The 17,204-nt window shown below is 41.7% G+C and overlaps 1 pseudogene; it reads right to left on the minus strand.

Moving 5' to 3' along the window:
• Positions 1-1,728: 1,728 nt before the first annotated feature.
• On the minus strand, positions 1,729-2,664 carry LOC125085072 (60S ribosomal protein L32-like; annotated as a pseudogene).
• Positions 2,665-17,204: the final 14,540 nt, after the last annotated feature.

The following is a 17,204-nucleotide window of genomic DNA, read 5'->3' on the forward strand; positions in this document are numbered from 1 at the left end:
TCAGTCAGTTAAGCATCTGCCTTGGGCTCAGGTCGTGATCCCTGGGTCCTGGGATCAAACCCCACATCGGGCTCTTTGCTCGGTGGAGAGTCTGCTTCTCCCTCTGCCTGCTGCTCCCCCTGCCTATACTCTCTCTCTCTCTGACAAATAAATAAATAAAATCTTTTTTTAAAAAACAGAAATTCATGGGAAGAAATTCTTCTGTAGCCTTGATATATTAGATGCTAAAAGTTTCTATAATGCTAATCTATTTTTTTTCTTTTTTTAAGTATGGTGGTGCCTGGGTGATTGAGTGCCCCGCTATTGGTTTCAGCTCAGGTCATGATCTCAGGGTTATGAGTTCGAGCCTCACATCGGGCTCCCCAATTAGCACAGAATCTGCTTAGGACCCTTTCTTCCTCTCCCTCAGCCCCACCCCTCAGGCGCACTCTCTCTCTCTCTCTCATTCTCCCTCTCTCTCTAAAATAAATAAATAAAATTTTTAAAGTACTTTATGCCAAGAACAGATGAATAAATACTAACTAAATTTGAAAACTTACAGTTATGTTCTATTACTCTGATATAGTAGCTGTTTTTAATACTTTATCTTACATTCCATCCTTTATCTGTACGATCTAAAGGTCAGCCTCCTGATTATCATAAATTCATCAGTTCACTGGGAACATTTTTGTTTTGCCGCGTCTTTTGCTTCTCCTTAACTCCCTCGCCCCTGCACTGCTGCCTCACGGTTGCTCCTACAACATTTTCATGGGCCATTTCTTCTCTGGAAGTCTCCAGCCTTCCGTCTTTTGCCCACCTTTCCCCTCTGACCTCACTGCTCATCTCCACCAGCTTCTGCCTATTGCTCTCTCTTCCCCCTTCACTTGCCCTACAAAATTAAAATTTTGTCTCTCTTTATTGGAAGAGCAATGCTGTATTACTCATCTCGCTCTAACCCAGGCCAGCCAAGCTCTAGATTGCTATGACCACGAGGGTCTAGAAAGTGTGTGGCAAAGCAGAGACAGCTCACTTCCTGAGAATTTCTGCCTCCAGCTTCTTCTTTTTCTTCTTTTTCATCAGCAAAATGGGTTTAATTGCACTTCCAGACCTGCCTCCAGCTTCTTAAAGATTTTATTTATTTATTTGACAGAGAGAGACACAGCAATAGAGGGAACACAAGCAGGGGGAGTGAAAAAGGGAGAAGCAGGCTCCCCCATGGAGCAGGGAGCCCAATCCCACGACCCTGGGATCATGACCAGAGCCAAAGTCAGACGCCCAACGACTGAGGCATCCAGGCACCCTACCTCCAGTTTTTTAAAGCAACAACTTTGCCTCCCTCCTCCCTGGACCTAGTTCTCAGATCTGTGATCACTGCTTATGCACTCACTAATTTGTGTTCTACTTTCCTTTGATGTTCGTTCATCAAACGTACACACATCAAGTTGATGTTTTGTAAGTCTTTCTCATCGTGAATCTTATCTTTAAAAACTGTATAATTCCATCATGTAGAGATGACATTACTGACAATCATTTCTCTAGCTTTGAACACTTAAAACATTTCCACCTTTTTTTTTTTAACTGGGGAAATTGGTTATAAGATACTTTTAAGCAATTTATGCTCTCTGTCAAATCATTTTCTAACAGTTTAATTTTTTTATTTTTTTTAACCCTGAGGTCAAGAGTTACGTGTTGTACTGACTGAGCCAGACAGGCACCCCCTATCAATTTATTTTCTGAAAGTAAATCCCTGGGAATATGCAAAATAGAGAAAAAGGAGCTTACATTTTTATCACCCTTGATATATATTGTTACATTCCACACAGTTCTACAAATTCGCAGTGCCACCAAGAATGACTATTTCTCCAGTCTCATTTCTGTTGGGTTTTGTGTTTTCAAAGAATTTCCACGTTTAGGGATGCAAACTGCACTTTGTTTTTATTCCCAATTCATGTCCTTGATTACTGGGATGGTTGAAAAGTTTGCCACTTACTTACAATTTGGATTTTCTCTTCTGCATACTGCCTGTGCTCTTGTGTATTTGTGATTGACTTCTTTTTCTTTTTTGGTCGTTGTATGGTTTTACTGACACAAGTACGATGTGCACAGAAGCAGTCTGTTTTCTTCACTGTGCAGCCTGGGATTGGGCTGGGTGACTCGGGGCTGGGCTGCTCTTTGCACACTGGCTTTGTGGTTCTTAGAGACAACATTGTGAGCAATCTCTGCACAGGAAGATTTGTTGCACCTCCGCAGCCCATCAAGCTCCTCAACGCCCATGGACTAGGAACTTCCAGAAGCCACGGGGTAGCACGTGCTTTGTTTTCTTGTTGCTCCCATAACCAGTGCTGAGCATCAAGAACTGGCCCTTGAATCTTCTATGGAACCTATTGTCAATGTCCCTAGGTTTCCAACCATCGTGCTTAATTTTGACCTATTGGTCTGATGGGTGCCAGATGAACTTCTTGGTCCTCTTTTTAACAATCTTGAGCTTCACCAGGGGCGCAAGGGCGGCCATGATGCCAAGGGGGAGACGGCTGCCAGTTCTGCAGGCAGCGCCGAGGAAGAGAGGTGACTGACTTCCTGATGGTCTTACTCACACACTTCAAAGAGCACAGGTGTTGATCCTTGCTTGATCACATCTGCTACAATGATTTCCTCTAATCTCTTCTTTTTAAAAAAACATATACATTTTTTGTTTATTTGAGAGCAAGAGAGAGATCAAGTAGAGGGAGCAGCAGGAGAGGGAGAAGCAGGCTCTCCACTGTGCAAGGAGCCCTGCGATCATAACCTGAGCCAAAGGTCCCTAATCTCTTCTTTCTATATAGATTTTGTATATTTGCATATATTGTATATTTGTATGTTTGTAAATTTAACTATGTTCTAGCAGTCCATTTGTTCCCTTATTGTTTATTGATTTACATTAGAAGGTAGTAGAAGAGGGACGCCTGGGTAGGCTCAGTCGTTGGGCATCTGCCTTTGGCTCAGGTCATGATTCTAGAGTCCTGGGATCAAGCCCCTCATCGGGCTTCCTGCTCAGCGAGGAACCTGCTTCTCCCTCTGTCTGCTTCACCCCCCGTTCCCCGCTTATGTGTTCTCTCTCTCTCTTTGACAAATAAATAAATAAAATCTTAAGAAAGAAGAAGAAGATAATAGAAGATAGTTAGGACGGTAAGAATTGCTATTCCACCATTCCTAGTCTTACTCCACCGCTCTGCAGATCTCACAGCTCCCTAAGCCCTCTTCCCACCTGTAAGGGCCTGACCTCATGGCCAACGGCATGGAGTGCACAGGGTCTGAGGAGGATTAGATGACATAAGACATAAAATGCCCCGACCCCCACAGGCGCACTGCAACAGGCCAATATTTGGCCAGGATGCACCACAGTGGCCACACAGTGAGACACTGAAACACACTCATTCCGCTAGAAAGTGCATTTCTGTAAGGGAGTCACTCGTTGCTGGAGGAAAATCATAAGCATCATCAGGAAAGCAGGAAGCCTCAGTCCAGCTGCTGCACTGACGGCATGAGCCCTTTCAGCTATAGGTTAGGGAAATTTAAAATGAGCTCTCACACTCAGAGCCCTTTTCTCCAGCTCCAGGCACCGCCTCCTGGGCCCACTGAGCAGCACTCAGAGCCACTGCCCTCTGTACTCTCGCACGCCTGCCAGGCCAGCCCTAAGTAAAGCTCCTCCAGCATTTTCCCACCCCGTCATGCTGCACATCTGAAATATCCACTGTGATGGCCTCCAGCCACACAGAGATGCCAGGGCGATCCAAGTTCTCCCCTGATGGGCACACTACCATTTGCAGTAGCTTTCCAGTTACAGACGTGCGTTGATCAGGAGTGATTGGCCTCTAACCCTATTTTCCCCACAGCTCTTTTATTTGTACTGCTTGATTTTGTGGAACATAAGTTTGTTCAGGAATGGGTTAAGTGTTGGGCCCTTGTATGTACAGCTTTACACCCTCTTGCTCATACCTTCCATCCCGGCCTTGTTTGGGGCACAATTCCACACAGGCTTCGGCCTGCCTGGCCATGCCTCTTCCCAGACCCCCACAGGGATCCTCTGATGAGGTGGGTGGGGGGTGCCTACAGGAGCGGGCTCAGCACTGGCTCATGTGCAACACAGAGGGGCAAAGCTGTTGCAACCCCTTGGGGCAGCCCTCTGCCAGTGCTGGGTGGAACTCAATGGAGGAAGACTTACAAATGCTTCTTCCCTTCAGCCCTCAGACGGTTGGTTTGAGGCATATTCTCAGAAGTTGTTACCATTGGCATCGAAGCCCAGTTGTCCACAATGGGGACCCACACAACCAGCTTGGCTTGCCCTCCTTCCTTGGCCAGACTCCCTAGGCCTGCCCTCTTCCCAGGAAGGCACCTGCACCCACGTCCTTGTCTTGGCTTTTCTTTCTGGGGCAACTAAGTTACCATGGGCTGCATTAAAATCAAAACACCTCTCCCAGCTTCCCTATGACCCTGCAATTGCACTACTGGGTATTTACCCCAAAGATACAGATGTAGTGAAAAGAAGGGCCATCTGTACCCCAATGTTTATAGCAGCAATGGCCACAGTCGCCAAACTGTGGAAAGAACCAAGATGCCCTTCAATAGACGAATGGATAAGGAAGATGTGGTCCATATACACTACGGAGTATGATGCCTCCATCAGAAAGGATGAATACCCAACTTTTGTAGCAACATGGACGGGACTGGAAGAGATTATGCTGAGTGAAATAAGTCAAGCAGAGAGAGTCAATTATCATATGGTTTCACTTATTTGTGGAGCATAACAAATAACATGGAGGACATGAGGAGATGGAGAGGAGAAGGGAGTTGAGGGAAATTGGAAGGGGAGGTGAACCATGAGAGACTATGGACTCTGAAAAACAATCTGAGGGTTTTGAAGGGGCGGGGGGTGGGAGGTTGGGGGATCCAGGTGGTGGGTATTGTAGAGGGCACGGATTGCATGGAGCACTGGATGTGGTGCAAAAACAATGAATACTGTTACGCTGAAAAGAAATTAAAACAACAACAACAACAACAACAACAAAAAAACACCTCTCCCTGCTGTTGGGCAACAGTCATTTTCCACATCCTTCCAAGGACCTTCATTGTTTCTCCCCCCAGGATCCTCTGCACGTCCTTATGATGCCCCATCTAAAGCCTCCATCTGGAATCTTCTGTTTGGTTTGGGTAGAAGGATCCAAGTTTTCAGCATCTGGCCCAGTGTCTAGATTGAACAGAAGTGGCTCTTCTGGGCCGAGGACTAGTCCGAATGCCCAAACAGGGACAGACTGTTACAGTCCCAACTCCAGGTGCATACCAGGATTCAGAAAAACTATCTGCGGCCAAAAGGGTGAAAGGAATTTTATGAGTCCCGACTTTGCCCTCCTTGTCACATTCAAGATGAACTCAGAGGGGAGGAAATGAGACCATTACTAAGACCCATTCTTTCCACTGGGGCACTTCCTTCTTAGACTTTGACACTTGAGTGTGTGTGCGTGCACGTAGGCCTGACTTTGTCCTCATGTTCTTTGCATTCTTTGTATCCTAAAATCTAGGTCATTGATTCTCACACCTTGGGCTTTTGCAGAACAGTAAATTAAACACATTTTTTAAAAGATTTTATTTATTTATTTGATAGAGCACAGCAAGGGGAGTGGCAAGCAGAGGGAGAAGGAGAAGTAGACTCCCCACTGAGCAGGGAGCCTGATGTGGGGCTCAATCCCAGGACCCAAATATCATGACCTGAGCCGAAGGCAGGCACTTAACCAACTGAGGCACCCAAGCGTCCCTAAACACATTTTTAAAACTGTAAACCACGAGTTTATGAGTGTGGTTAGTGTCACCAGCCTTGAAATCTCACCTCATTGTAGCATCCTACCCCAATTTTTCTGCAACTCCCTCCCCCTGCCATTAGAAAATGAGAAAGGAATTATCTTCATTCTGATCTAATCTCTCAAGGTCTAAGGTGTGAACTAGGTCATCCTGCAATGAAACTTACAAAATGCTTACACGTGATTTGCCATTAATAGGGTGTAAAGAACATTCGTATATATTATTCTTTGATCCTCAAACTAGTCCTAAGAGGTGGACCTAACTACCTCTTTATACCAAGGGCAGAATTGAGTCACACAAAAGATAAATGACTTGCTCAACTTTAGAGCTAATGAGTAGCAGTGCCAAGGCTCAGATCCAGGCTTTGAAAGACTAACTACTAGAAGTTTAAACTGTTCAGGGCACCTGCGTGGTTCAGTTGAGTTAAGCAGCCAAATTTGGATCTCAGCCCAGGTCTTGATCTCAGGTCATGAGCTCAAGGGCCACTTTGGGCTTCGCACTGGCAGAGAGCCAAATACATCCATCCATCCACCTATACAGACATAAATGTTTAAATTTTCCAGAGATGTAAATTTCCAGAAATATTGAAACTAAGAGAGAAATTTGTTGTCCTAATTGATGCTATTTCTTAAACATATGAGAAATAATTAGTAATGTTTAAATACATATAATACTTACTTTTATTAGGAGATAGTACAAAAATATAAAGAAAGCATTCCATCCATTTAAAGAAATAACTTAATGTAAAGGAACAGTTTGGTAAGTTTTGTCATATAGCTATACCTGTGAAATCAAAACTACGACCAAGATAATGAACCCTCAGAGTTTCCTTTTGTCCCTTCACCTATTTCACCCATCCCCCCCCCACCTCTCTTCTGGTAACCATCAGTTTGTTCTCTATGGTTAAGAGGCTCTTTTTTGATTGTCTCTTTTTTTCTTTGTTCATTTGTTTTGTTTCTTAAATTCCATTTTTGAGTGAAGTCGTATGGTATTTGTCTCTCTCTGACTGACTTACTTCACTTAGCATTATACTACCTAGATCCATCCATGTTCTTGCAAATGACAAGATTTCATTCTTTTTTATGGCTGAGTAATATTCCTGTGTGTGTGTGTGTGTACACTCATACATACCACTTCTTCTTTACCCATCTATCAATGGACACTTGGGTTGCTTCCATAATTTGAACACTATAAATAATGCTGTAATAAACATAGGGCTGCATCTATCTTTTTGAATTAGTGTTTTCATATTCTTTTGGTAAATATCCAGTAGTGGATTTACTGACCCCTATGGTAGTTCTTTTTTAATTACTGGAGGACCTTCCATACTGCTTTCCATAGTGGCTGCATCAGTTTGCATTCCCACTAACAGTGCCAGAGGGTTCCTTTTCTCCACATCCTTGCCAAACATTTTTATGTTTTTGAATTTAGCCATTCTGACATGTGTGACATGATATCTCATTGTGGTTTTGATTTGCATTTCCCTGATGCTTAGTAATGCGAGCATTTCTTCGTGTGTTTGTTGGCCATCTGCATGTTTTGGAGAAATGTCTACTCATGTCCTCTGCCCATTTTTAATTGGATTATTTGTGGGGTTTGTTCTTTATATATTTTGGATACTAACTTTCATTGGATATGTCATCTGCAAATATCTTCTTCTTCCATTCCATAGCTTGTCTTTTAGTTTTGTTGATTGTTTTCTTTTCTGTGCAGATTTCTATTTTGATGTAGTTTATTTATCCCAATAGTTGATTTTTGCTTTTATTTCCCTTGCCTCAAGAGACATATCTAGAAAAATGTTGCTACAGCCAATGTCAAAAAAAATTACTGCTGTGTTCTCTTCTAGGATTTCTATGGTTTCAGGTCTCACACTTAGGTCCTTAATCCATTTTGAGTCTATTTTTGTGTATGGTACAAGAAAGTGGTCCAGTTTCATTCTTTTGTAGGTAGTTGTCCGGTTTTCCAAACAGTATTTGTTGAAGAAACTTTTTTCCATTGCATATTCTTGCCTTTTTGAAGATTAGTTGACCATATAATTGTGGGTTTATTTCTGGGCTCAAGTTTTGAGAGTTCTTTATATATTCTGGGCGCAAGTCCCTTTCAGATATTTGATTTAAAAGTATTGGGGCGCCTGGGTGGCTCAGTGGGTTGAGCCGCTGCCTTTGGCTCGGATCATGATCCCAGGTCCTGGGTTCAAGCCCCACATCGGGCTTTCTGCTCAGCAGGGAGCCTGCTTCCTCCTCTCTCTCTGCCTGCCTCTCTGCCTACTTGTGATTTCTCTCTGTCAAATAAAAGTATTTCCTCCTAGGGGTGCCTGGGTGCCTCAGTTGATCGAGTATGCAACTCTTGATCTCAGGGTAGTGAGTTCAGGCCTCATGCTGGGAGTAGAGCTTACTTTTAAAAAATAAATTAAATAACAAATACATAAATAAATAAATAAAAATCTTTTTAAAAGGACATTTCCTCCTAATCTGTGACTTACGTTTTCCTTCTCCTAACTATCTCTTACTAAGAGCAGAGATTTTAGACTCTGATGAAGTCCACATTTACCTATTTGTTCTCTTATGGCTGCACTTTGGTGTCATTTCTAAGAAATCTTTGCCCAACTCCAAGGTTACAAGTATTTCTATGTTTTCCTCTAGAAGTTTAATAACTAAAGGTTTTACATCTTGATCTACGATACATTTGGAGCTAATTTTTGTATATGATGTGAAATATGATTTGAAGTTCATTTTTTTCCATGAAGATATTCAAGGTTGTCCTAGCAATGTTTGTAGAAATGACTATCCTTTTTCCAGAGAATTGTTCTTGCACTTTTGTCAAAAATCAACTGTCCGTATATGTAGAAGTCTAGACTCTATTCTGTTCATTGATTGTCTGTCTTTAAGCCAATGCCACATTGTCTTTGTTACTGTAACTTTATAGTAAATCTTGAAATCAGTTAATGTTACTAGAGTCATATTGTATAAAATGTGATAATATATATTAAGGGCAATAAAAATAAAGAGAGTAAATTCCTCTTCTCCCCCTATTTTGCATATTTGGGAGGTTTACTTTTAGGAAAATAATTTGAAAGAAAAAGAACTTTAAGAGCTTTATCTTAAAACATTTTAAAACAGTTTTTCCCCAGCCAAAGAAACAAACTAGGGTTATATCAAGGGTAATGAAAACACAAACTAGTCATTCCCCATTCTGCATATTCCCAGGAGTTTACATATAGAAAGTAATTTGACAAAGAGAGAGATTTAGTTATTTAAAAGTATTTGGTCACAAATATTACCCCAACAAAAATAGTGGAAGTGTCTTAAATGTTCAAAACTAGAGAAATTATTGTTAATTATGTCATCTCTACATGATGGAATCATACAGTTTTTAAAGATAAGACTCATGATGAGAAAACGACTTAAAAAAAACCATCAAATTGATATGTGTATATGTTTGATGAACTAACATCAAGGGAAAGTGTGTGTACATAAGCTGTGATCACAACTCTGAGAACTACACCCAGAGAGGAGGGAGAGAAAGTTATTGCTCTAAACAGCTGGAGGCAGGAATCCTCAGGAAGTGAGCTGTCTTTGCTTTGCCACATACTTTCTAGACCCTCATGGTCATAGCAATCTAGAGCTCAAGGCTGGCAATGGTTAGAGTGAGATGAGTAATACAGTATTGCTCTTGCAATAAAGAAAGATGGGGAGAGGGGTGCCTGGGTGGCTCATAGGGTTAAGCCTCTGCTTTCAGCTTGGGTTATGGTCTCAGGGTTCTAGGATTGAGCCCCGCATCGGGCTCTCTGCTCAGCAGGGAGCCTGCTTCCCCCTCTCTCTCTCTGCCTGCCTCTCTGCCTACTTGTGATCTCGCTTTTTCTGTCAAAAAAAAAATTTTTTCTTTAAAAAAAAAAAGAAAGATGGGGAGAATCCAAGATGGCTGAGGAGTCAGAGACCTAAATTTCCTCCGGTCCCAGGAATTCAGCTAGATTGTTAGCAAACCATTCTGAACACCTGAGAACTCAAGAGGAGATCAAAGAAAAGAAAAGCAGCAACTCTATGAACAGAAAAGTAACTTTCTGGAAGGCAGGATGAGCAGAGAAGTGAATCCGAGGTGATATATGGGAAGATAGATGGTGGGGGGAGGGAATCTCTGTCAGCCGGCTCCTGCCAAGGGATAGAGCAGTGGAGCACACAATCCCTTAAGGAAGTCTGCTCCACTGAGGGACATCGCTCTGGCAGCTAAGCAGGGGGTGGAGCCCTCGCTGGGACAGTGTGGTCTCAGGACCCTTGGGGTCACAGGAAGACCAGGGGCGCCTGAGTGTGGCAGAGCTCCAAAGTATCTGAGTGGGGAAGCCGACTGCAGAGACAGAGCCGAGGAGGGTATTTTCAACTTGGGGTTACCAGAAACCGGGATACGTGGCACAGTTGGGCCCCTGCTTTCTGAGCAAGTGCCCAACAAGCAGCATATCTGGGGAGACTTCCCTTCGTCCCCCAGGAAGAAAGGCAAGAAAGTGTGCTGCAGGAATCTGCTGGGTTTGGAGACTCCAAGTGGGACCCTGTGCCTAAGATAGAAACACCTGGACACAGGCTGGAGAGTACAGAGTGCAGCCACATAGTGCGACCAGAGAGCAGAGGGACAGGAATGATTGACTGCTTTTCTCTAAGGGTGCACTGAGGAGTGGGGCCCGAGCTCTGGGGCCAGAGATTGGGAGGCCGCCATCTTCATTCTCATCCTCTAAAGCTGTGTGGAAAGCTTTCTGGGAACAAAAGCTACAGAGAGCAAATCGGAGCAGGTTACTTAACTGGCCCCTGGCAAGGGTGGTACAATTCCACCTTGGGCAAATACACTTGAGAATCAAAGCAACAGGACCCTCCCCCAGAAGATCAGTGAGAACATCCAGCCAAGACCAAGTTTACCAATCAATGAGAACTGCAAAATTCCAGCAGTATGGGAATACAGCATATAGAATTCATGGCTTTCCCCCCATGATTCCTTAGTCTTTCAACATTACTTTCTTAAATTTTCTTTCTTCATTCTTTTTTAAATTATTCTTTCCTTTTCAGCCAACATCTTATCTTATCAATTCCTTTTTTAAAATCTTCTTAAATTTTCAATTTATAGTCATATTCTATCCCTTCATTGTATTTATTATTTTGTGTGTGTGTGTGTGTGTGTGTGTGTGTATTTTTTCTTTCTTTAAAATTTTGGAATGCAGTTTCTTCTAACAGACCAAAAATAAAATCTAGTGTATAGCTCTGTTCTATTCACCTGCCTGATCACAGTCTCTATCTCTCTGTTTCTCTTTTTTTTTTCCAATTTTTATTCTTTCTTTTTTCAACCAACTTCTTATCAATTCCTATTTTTAAATCTTTTTTTAATTTTCATTTTTACACTCATATTCCATCCCTTCATTGTATTTAACATTATTTTAATATATACATATTTTTTTTCTTTCTTTAAAATTTTGGGATGCAGTTTCTTCTAACAAACCAAATACACCCAAAATCTAGTGTAGGTCTCTGTTCTAGTCACCATCCTGATCATAATCTTTTTTTTCCTTTCCTTCCCCCACCAACCCCCCTTTCAGGTCTCCTCTGATTTGTTTAGTGTATATTTATCTGTGGTCATTGTTACCTTTTTAGCATTTTGTTCTCTTATCCATCTATTCTTCTCTCAACAAAATGACAAAACGGAAAAACTCACCTCAAAAAATAAAACAAAAGGCAGTATCAATTGCCAGGGACCTAATCAATATGGACATTAGTAAGATGTCGGAAATAGAGTTCAGAATAACAAATAAAGGTACTAGCTGGGCTTGAAAAAAGCATAGAAGATGCCAGAGAATCCCTTTCTGGAGAAATAAAAGAACTAAAATCTAACAAAGTCAAAATAAAAATGGTTCTTGATGAGGTGCAATAAAAAATGGAGGCACTGAATCATGAGGGGAGAATCTGAAAGATAAGTGATACCATAAAGTGAAACAGTATTAGAATAATCAGGAACCACAAAGAAGAAGAAAGAGAGAAGGGGGCAGAAGATATATTGGAGCAAATTATAGTGGAGGACTTCCCTAATTTGGGGAAGGAAACAGGCATCAAAATCCAGGAGTCACAGAGAACCCACCCCAACACCCAATAATTTATAAGTAAAAGTTACAAATCTCAGAAACAAAGAGAAAATCCTGAAAGCAGCTCAGGACAAGGGGTCTATAACCTACAATAGTAGAAACAAAACAAATAAACAAACAAAAAAGAATGCTTTATCCAGCTAGGCTATTATTGAAAATAGAGGGAATGTTATAAAACTTCCAGGACAAACCAAAACTAAAAGAATTTGCAATCACCAAACCAGCCCTACAAAAAAATATTGAAAGGGGTCTCTAAGCAAAAAAAGAACCCAAAAGTAACATAGACCAGAAAGGAATAGAGACAATGTACAGTAACAATCATCTCCCAGGCAACACAATGGCACTAAGTTCATATCTCTCAATTGTTACCGTGAATGTAAATGGGCTAAATGCCCCAACCAAAAGACACAGGGTTTCAGATTGTATAAAAAAGCAAGATCCATAAATATGTTGTCTGCAAGAGACTCATTTTAGACCCAAGCACCTCCAGATTTAAAGTGAGAGGGTAGAAAACCATTTATCATGTTAATGGACATCAAAAGAAAGCTGGGGTGGCAATCCTTATATCATACAAATTAGATTTTAAACCAAAGACTATAGTAAGAGATGAAGCAGGACACTATATCATACGTAAAGGGTCTATCCAACAAGAAGACCTAACAATTTTAAATATTTATGCCCCTAACATGGGAGCAGCCAATTATATAAGCCAATTAATAACAACATCAAAGTAACACATTGACAATAATACAATAATAGTAGGGGACTTTAACACCCCCCTTACTGGACAGTGGACAGATCATCTAAGCAAAAGACCAACAAGGAAATAAGGGCTTTAAATGACACACTGGACCAGATGGACATCACAGATATATTCAGAACATCCCATCCCAGGGTGCCTGGGTGGCTCAGTGGGTTAAGCCTCCACCTTTGGCTCAGGTCATGATCTCAGGGTCCTGGAATCAAGTCCCGCATCGGGCTCTCGGCTCAGCGGGTAGCCTGCTTCCCTCTCTCTCTCTCTGCCTGCCTCTCTGCCTACTTGTGACCTCTCTCTGTCAAATAAATAAATAAAATCTTTAAAAAAAAAAAAAAAGAACATTCCATCCCAAAGCAACAGAATATACATTCTTCTCTAGTGCACATGGAACATTCTCCAGAACAGATCACTTCTGGGTCACAAATCAGGTCTCAACCAGTACCAAAAGATTGTGATCATTCCCTGCATATTTTTGGTTCAACATCTGCCAATGAATCAATGTGATACACTAATTAATAAAAAGGACAAGAGAGGCGCTTGGGTTGCTCAGTGGGTTAAAGCCTCTGCCTTCGGCTCAGGTCATGATCCCAGGTCGTGGGATCGAGCCCCGCATTGGGCTCTCTGCTCAGCAGGGAGCCTGCTTCCTCCTCTCTCTCTGCCTGCCTCTCTGTCTACTTGTGATCTGTCTGTCAAATAAATAAATACAATCTTAAAAAAAATAAAAAATAAAAGGACAAGAACCATATGATCCTCTCAATAGATGCAGAAAAGCATTTGACAAAGTACAGCATCCTTTCTTTTTTTTTTTTTTAAGATTTTATTTATTTATTTGTCAAAGAGAGAGAGAGAGCACAGGCAGACAGAGTAGCAGGCAGAGGCAGAGGGAGAAGCAGGCTCCCTGCCAAGCAAGGAGCCCAATGTGGGACTCAATCCCAGGACGCTGGGATCATGACCCAAGCCGAAGGCAGTGGCTTAACCAACTGAGCCACCCAGGTGTCCCTACAGCATCCTTTCTTGATTAAACTCTTCACACTGTAGGAATAGAGGGAATATACCTCAACATCATAAAAGCCATCTATGAAAAACCCACAGCAAATATTCTCAGTGAGGGAAAAACTTAGAGATTTTCCGCTAAGGTCAGGAACATGGCAGGGATGTCCATTATCACCACTGCTGTGCAACATAGTACTAGAAGTCCTAGCCTCAGCAATCAGACAACAAAAAGCAATAAAAGGCATCTGAAACAGCAAAGAAGAATGACATGATACTTTATGTGGAAAACCCAAAGACTCATCCCAAAACTGCCAGAACTCATACAGGAATTCAGTAAAGTGGCAGAATATAAAATCAATGCACAGAAATCAGTTGTATTTCTATACATCAACAAGACAAGAAAGGAGACAATCCCATTTACAACTGCACCCAAAACCATAAGATACTTAGGAATAAATACAACCAAAGAGGCAAAGGATCTGTACTCAGAAAATTATAGACTACTCATAGAGGAAATTGAGGAAGACAGAAAGAAATGGAAAAATATTCCATGCTCATAGATTGCAAGAACAAATATTGTGAAAATGTCTATGCTACCTTGAGCAATCTACAAATTCAATGCAATCTCTATCAAAATACCATCAACTTTTTTCACAGAAGTGGAACAAATTAATCCTGAAATTTGTATGGAAAGAGAAAAGACCCCAAATAGCCATAGGAATATATGATACAAAAAGCATGAACAAAAAAAATACACTGGGCACCACCAAAATTAAAAACATTAGTGCTTCAAAGGACATATCAGGAAAGTAAAAAAACAAAAATAAAAACAAAAAACTCCCCACAGAATGGAGGAAGATATTTGCCAATCATATAACTGGTTCAAGAGTCCAGTGTCTGGAATATGTATATATTTAACTTTGTGAACATATAGAATACAGTTATAACTGCCTTAATGTCCTTCCTAACATCGGTGTCAGTTTTAGTTAGTTCCATTTGGTTGACTTATCTCATTATAGGTTGTACGTTCCAGGTTTTCTGCATACCTGGCAACATTTTTGGACGCCAGACATTTTGTACTTTACCTTGCTGGGTGCTGAATATTTCTATATGACTATAAATATTCTTGAGATTTGTTCTGAGGCTTACCTGAGTCACTTGGAAATACTTCAGTCCTTTCAGATCGTGCTTTTGAGATTTGTTAGGTAGTTCTTGGGGCGCCTGGGTGGCTCAGTCGGTTAAGCGTCTCCCTTCAGCTCGGGTCATGATCCCAGGGTCCTGGGATCGAGTCACACATCTGGCTCCCTGCTCTGTGGGGAGCCCGCTTCTCCTTCTGCCCTCTCCCCCTGCTTGTGTTTTTTCTCTCTCTAATAAACAAATAAACTCTTAAAAAAAAATTTTTTGTTAGGTAGTTCTGGAACAATGTCTAGAGCTAAGTATCCCCACTAGAGGGCAAGACGCTTCTATGTACACTACCCGAGGCCCTGTCAATCTTGAACTTTTCCAGTCTGGCTGCCGGAACAGACACTGCCGGGGCCTGTGTGAGCCGCAGACACTCTTAGCTCTAATCATTTCAGGTGGTACTTTCCCTGCCTCCGGTGGGGAGTTAGTTTCCCCACCTGGATGCACTGATCAGTACCCAACCCCGTATTCAAAAGGGCCTCTCTGCCTATGCCCAGAGTCCCCTGTCTTTGCAGCTCTTTCCTCCCCAGCCCTCTGTTTGGTGGCCTTAGTTGCCTTGGTCTCCCCAGCATGCAGGGCACTCGTAGGGCTCACCTCATTTGTTTCCTCTTTCTCAGGGATCACTGTTCTTCACTGCCTTTTGTATCCTCCCAGAAGTTGCACAATCATACACAAATGCGCATACACACCCGCACACACCCCAAAATGACTTCATAGAAAACATGCACTTTTGCACCCTGCTTTTTAAAATGTAGTGTCTTGACAAACCATAAGAGACTCTCAATCATAGGAAACAAAGTGAGGGTTGCTGGAGCAGAGGGAGGTGGGGGAATGGGGTAACTGGGTTTAAGGAGGACACGTGATGCAATGAGCACCAGGTATTATAATAACACCCGGGAATCACTGACCTCTACCTCTGGAACTAATAATCCATTAGACACTAATTAATTGAGTTTTCATTTTAAAAATTAAAAAAAGAAAGAAAATGATTAAAAAATAAAATTTAATGTCTTGAATACCTTCTGTATCATGGCCTATAGGGCGATCTCAATTAACAGTTGCATAGGGTGGGGTGCCTGGGTGGCTCAGTGGGTTAAGCCTCTGCCTTCGGCTCAGGTCATATCTCAGGGGTCCTTGGATCGAGCCCCGCATCGGGCTCTCTGCTCAGCCGGGAGCCTGCTTCCCCGTCTCTCTCTCTCTGCCTGCCTCTCTGCCTACTTGTGATCTCTCTCTCTGTCAAATACATAAATAAATAAAATCTTAAAAAAAAAAAGAAATGTTTCCATATTAAGGAAATTAGCTCTTTACCTGCAAATATTTTCTGATTTGCTGTGTATCTTTTGACTTAATAATAATATTTTGTTTGATAGAAACATTGTTAATGGGTAGAATTTACCAATTATTTAATTTGTGCTTTCTGGATCTTATATTTTGTTTCAAATGGCTTCCAACTCTAAGATAATCAAAATCAAAACAATGCATGCCCATTTTCTTTTTCTTTTTTTTTTTTTTAAGATTTTATTTATTTATTTGACAGAGAGATCACAAGTAGATGGAGAGGCAGGCAGAGAGAGAGGGGGGGGGGAAGCAGGCTCCCTGCTGAGCAGAGAGCCCGACGCGGGACTCGATCCCAGGACCCTGAGATCATGACCTGAGCCGAAGGCAGCGGCTTAACCCACTGAGCCACCCAGGCGCCCTCTTTTTCTTTTTTTAAAAAGATTTTATTTATTTATTTGAGAGAGGGGGAGCACTAGAGAGAGAAAGCATGAGTGGGGGTCAGAGGGAGAGGGAGAAGCAGGCTCCCCACTGAGCAGGGAGCCCAATGTGGGGCTCTATCCCAGGACCCTGGGATCATGACCTGAGCCAAAGGCAGATGCTTAACCAACTGAGCCACCCAGGTGCCCCCATACCCCTTATTTTCTGACTCAACTTTTTTTTTTAACAATTAAAACTTTTTTAATAATTAAATCTGTATGGAATATGTTGGTAAAGAATGAGGAAGGAACCCGGTTTTATATACTTAATTTCCAATGATCCCATCACTATTTACTGATTAATCAATTTTTTCCTCACTTTGTCAAAATATCACATCTACAATTAATGAATCACATTTTTAAATCACCTTCTGTATCTAGCATTTTGTATATGAGAGTCATTTCTGAGTTATCAGGCACTTATAATATTATTTTTTAATAAAGCTTTCCCAGGTGACAAAATCGTAGAATTCTAGCACTAGAAATATGTTCAAAATTATCTAGTCCAATACCCCAGTTGAATTTAAAAATTCCTTCTACAGCACACACGACAGGATGTCACCTAATCCTAATTTGAAAATCTCTAGCAATGGAA

The sequence above is a fragment of the Lutra lutra genome, chromosome 14 (genome assembly GCF_902655055.1).
Source record: "Lutra lutra chromosome 14, mLutLut1.2, whole genome shotgun sequence".
NCBI classification, from domain to species: domain Eukaryota; kingdom Metazoa; phylum Chordata; class Mammalia; order Carnivora; family Mustelidae; genus Lutra; species Lutra lutra.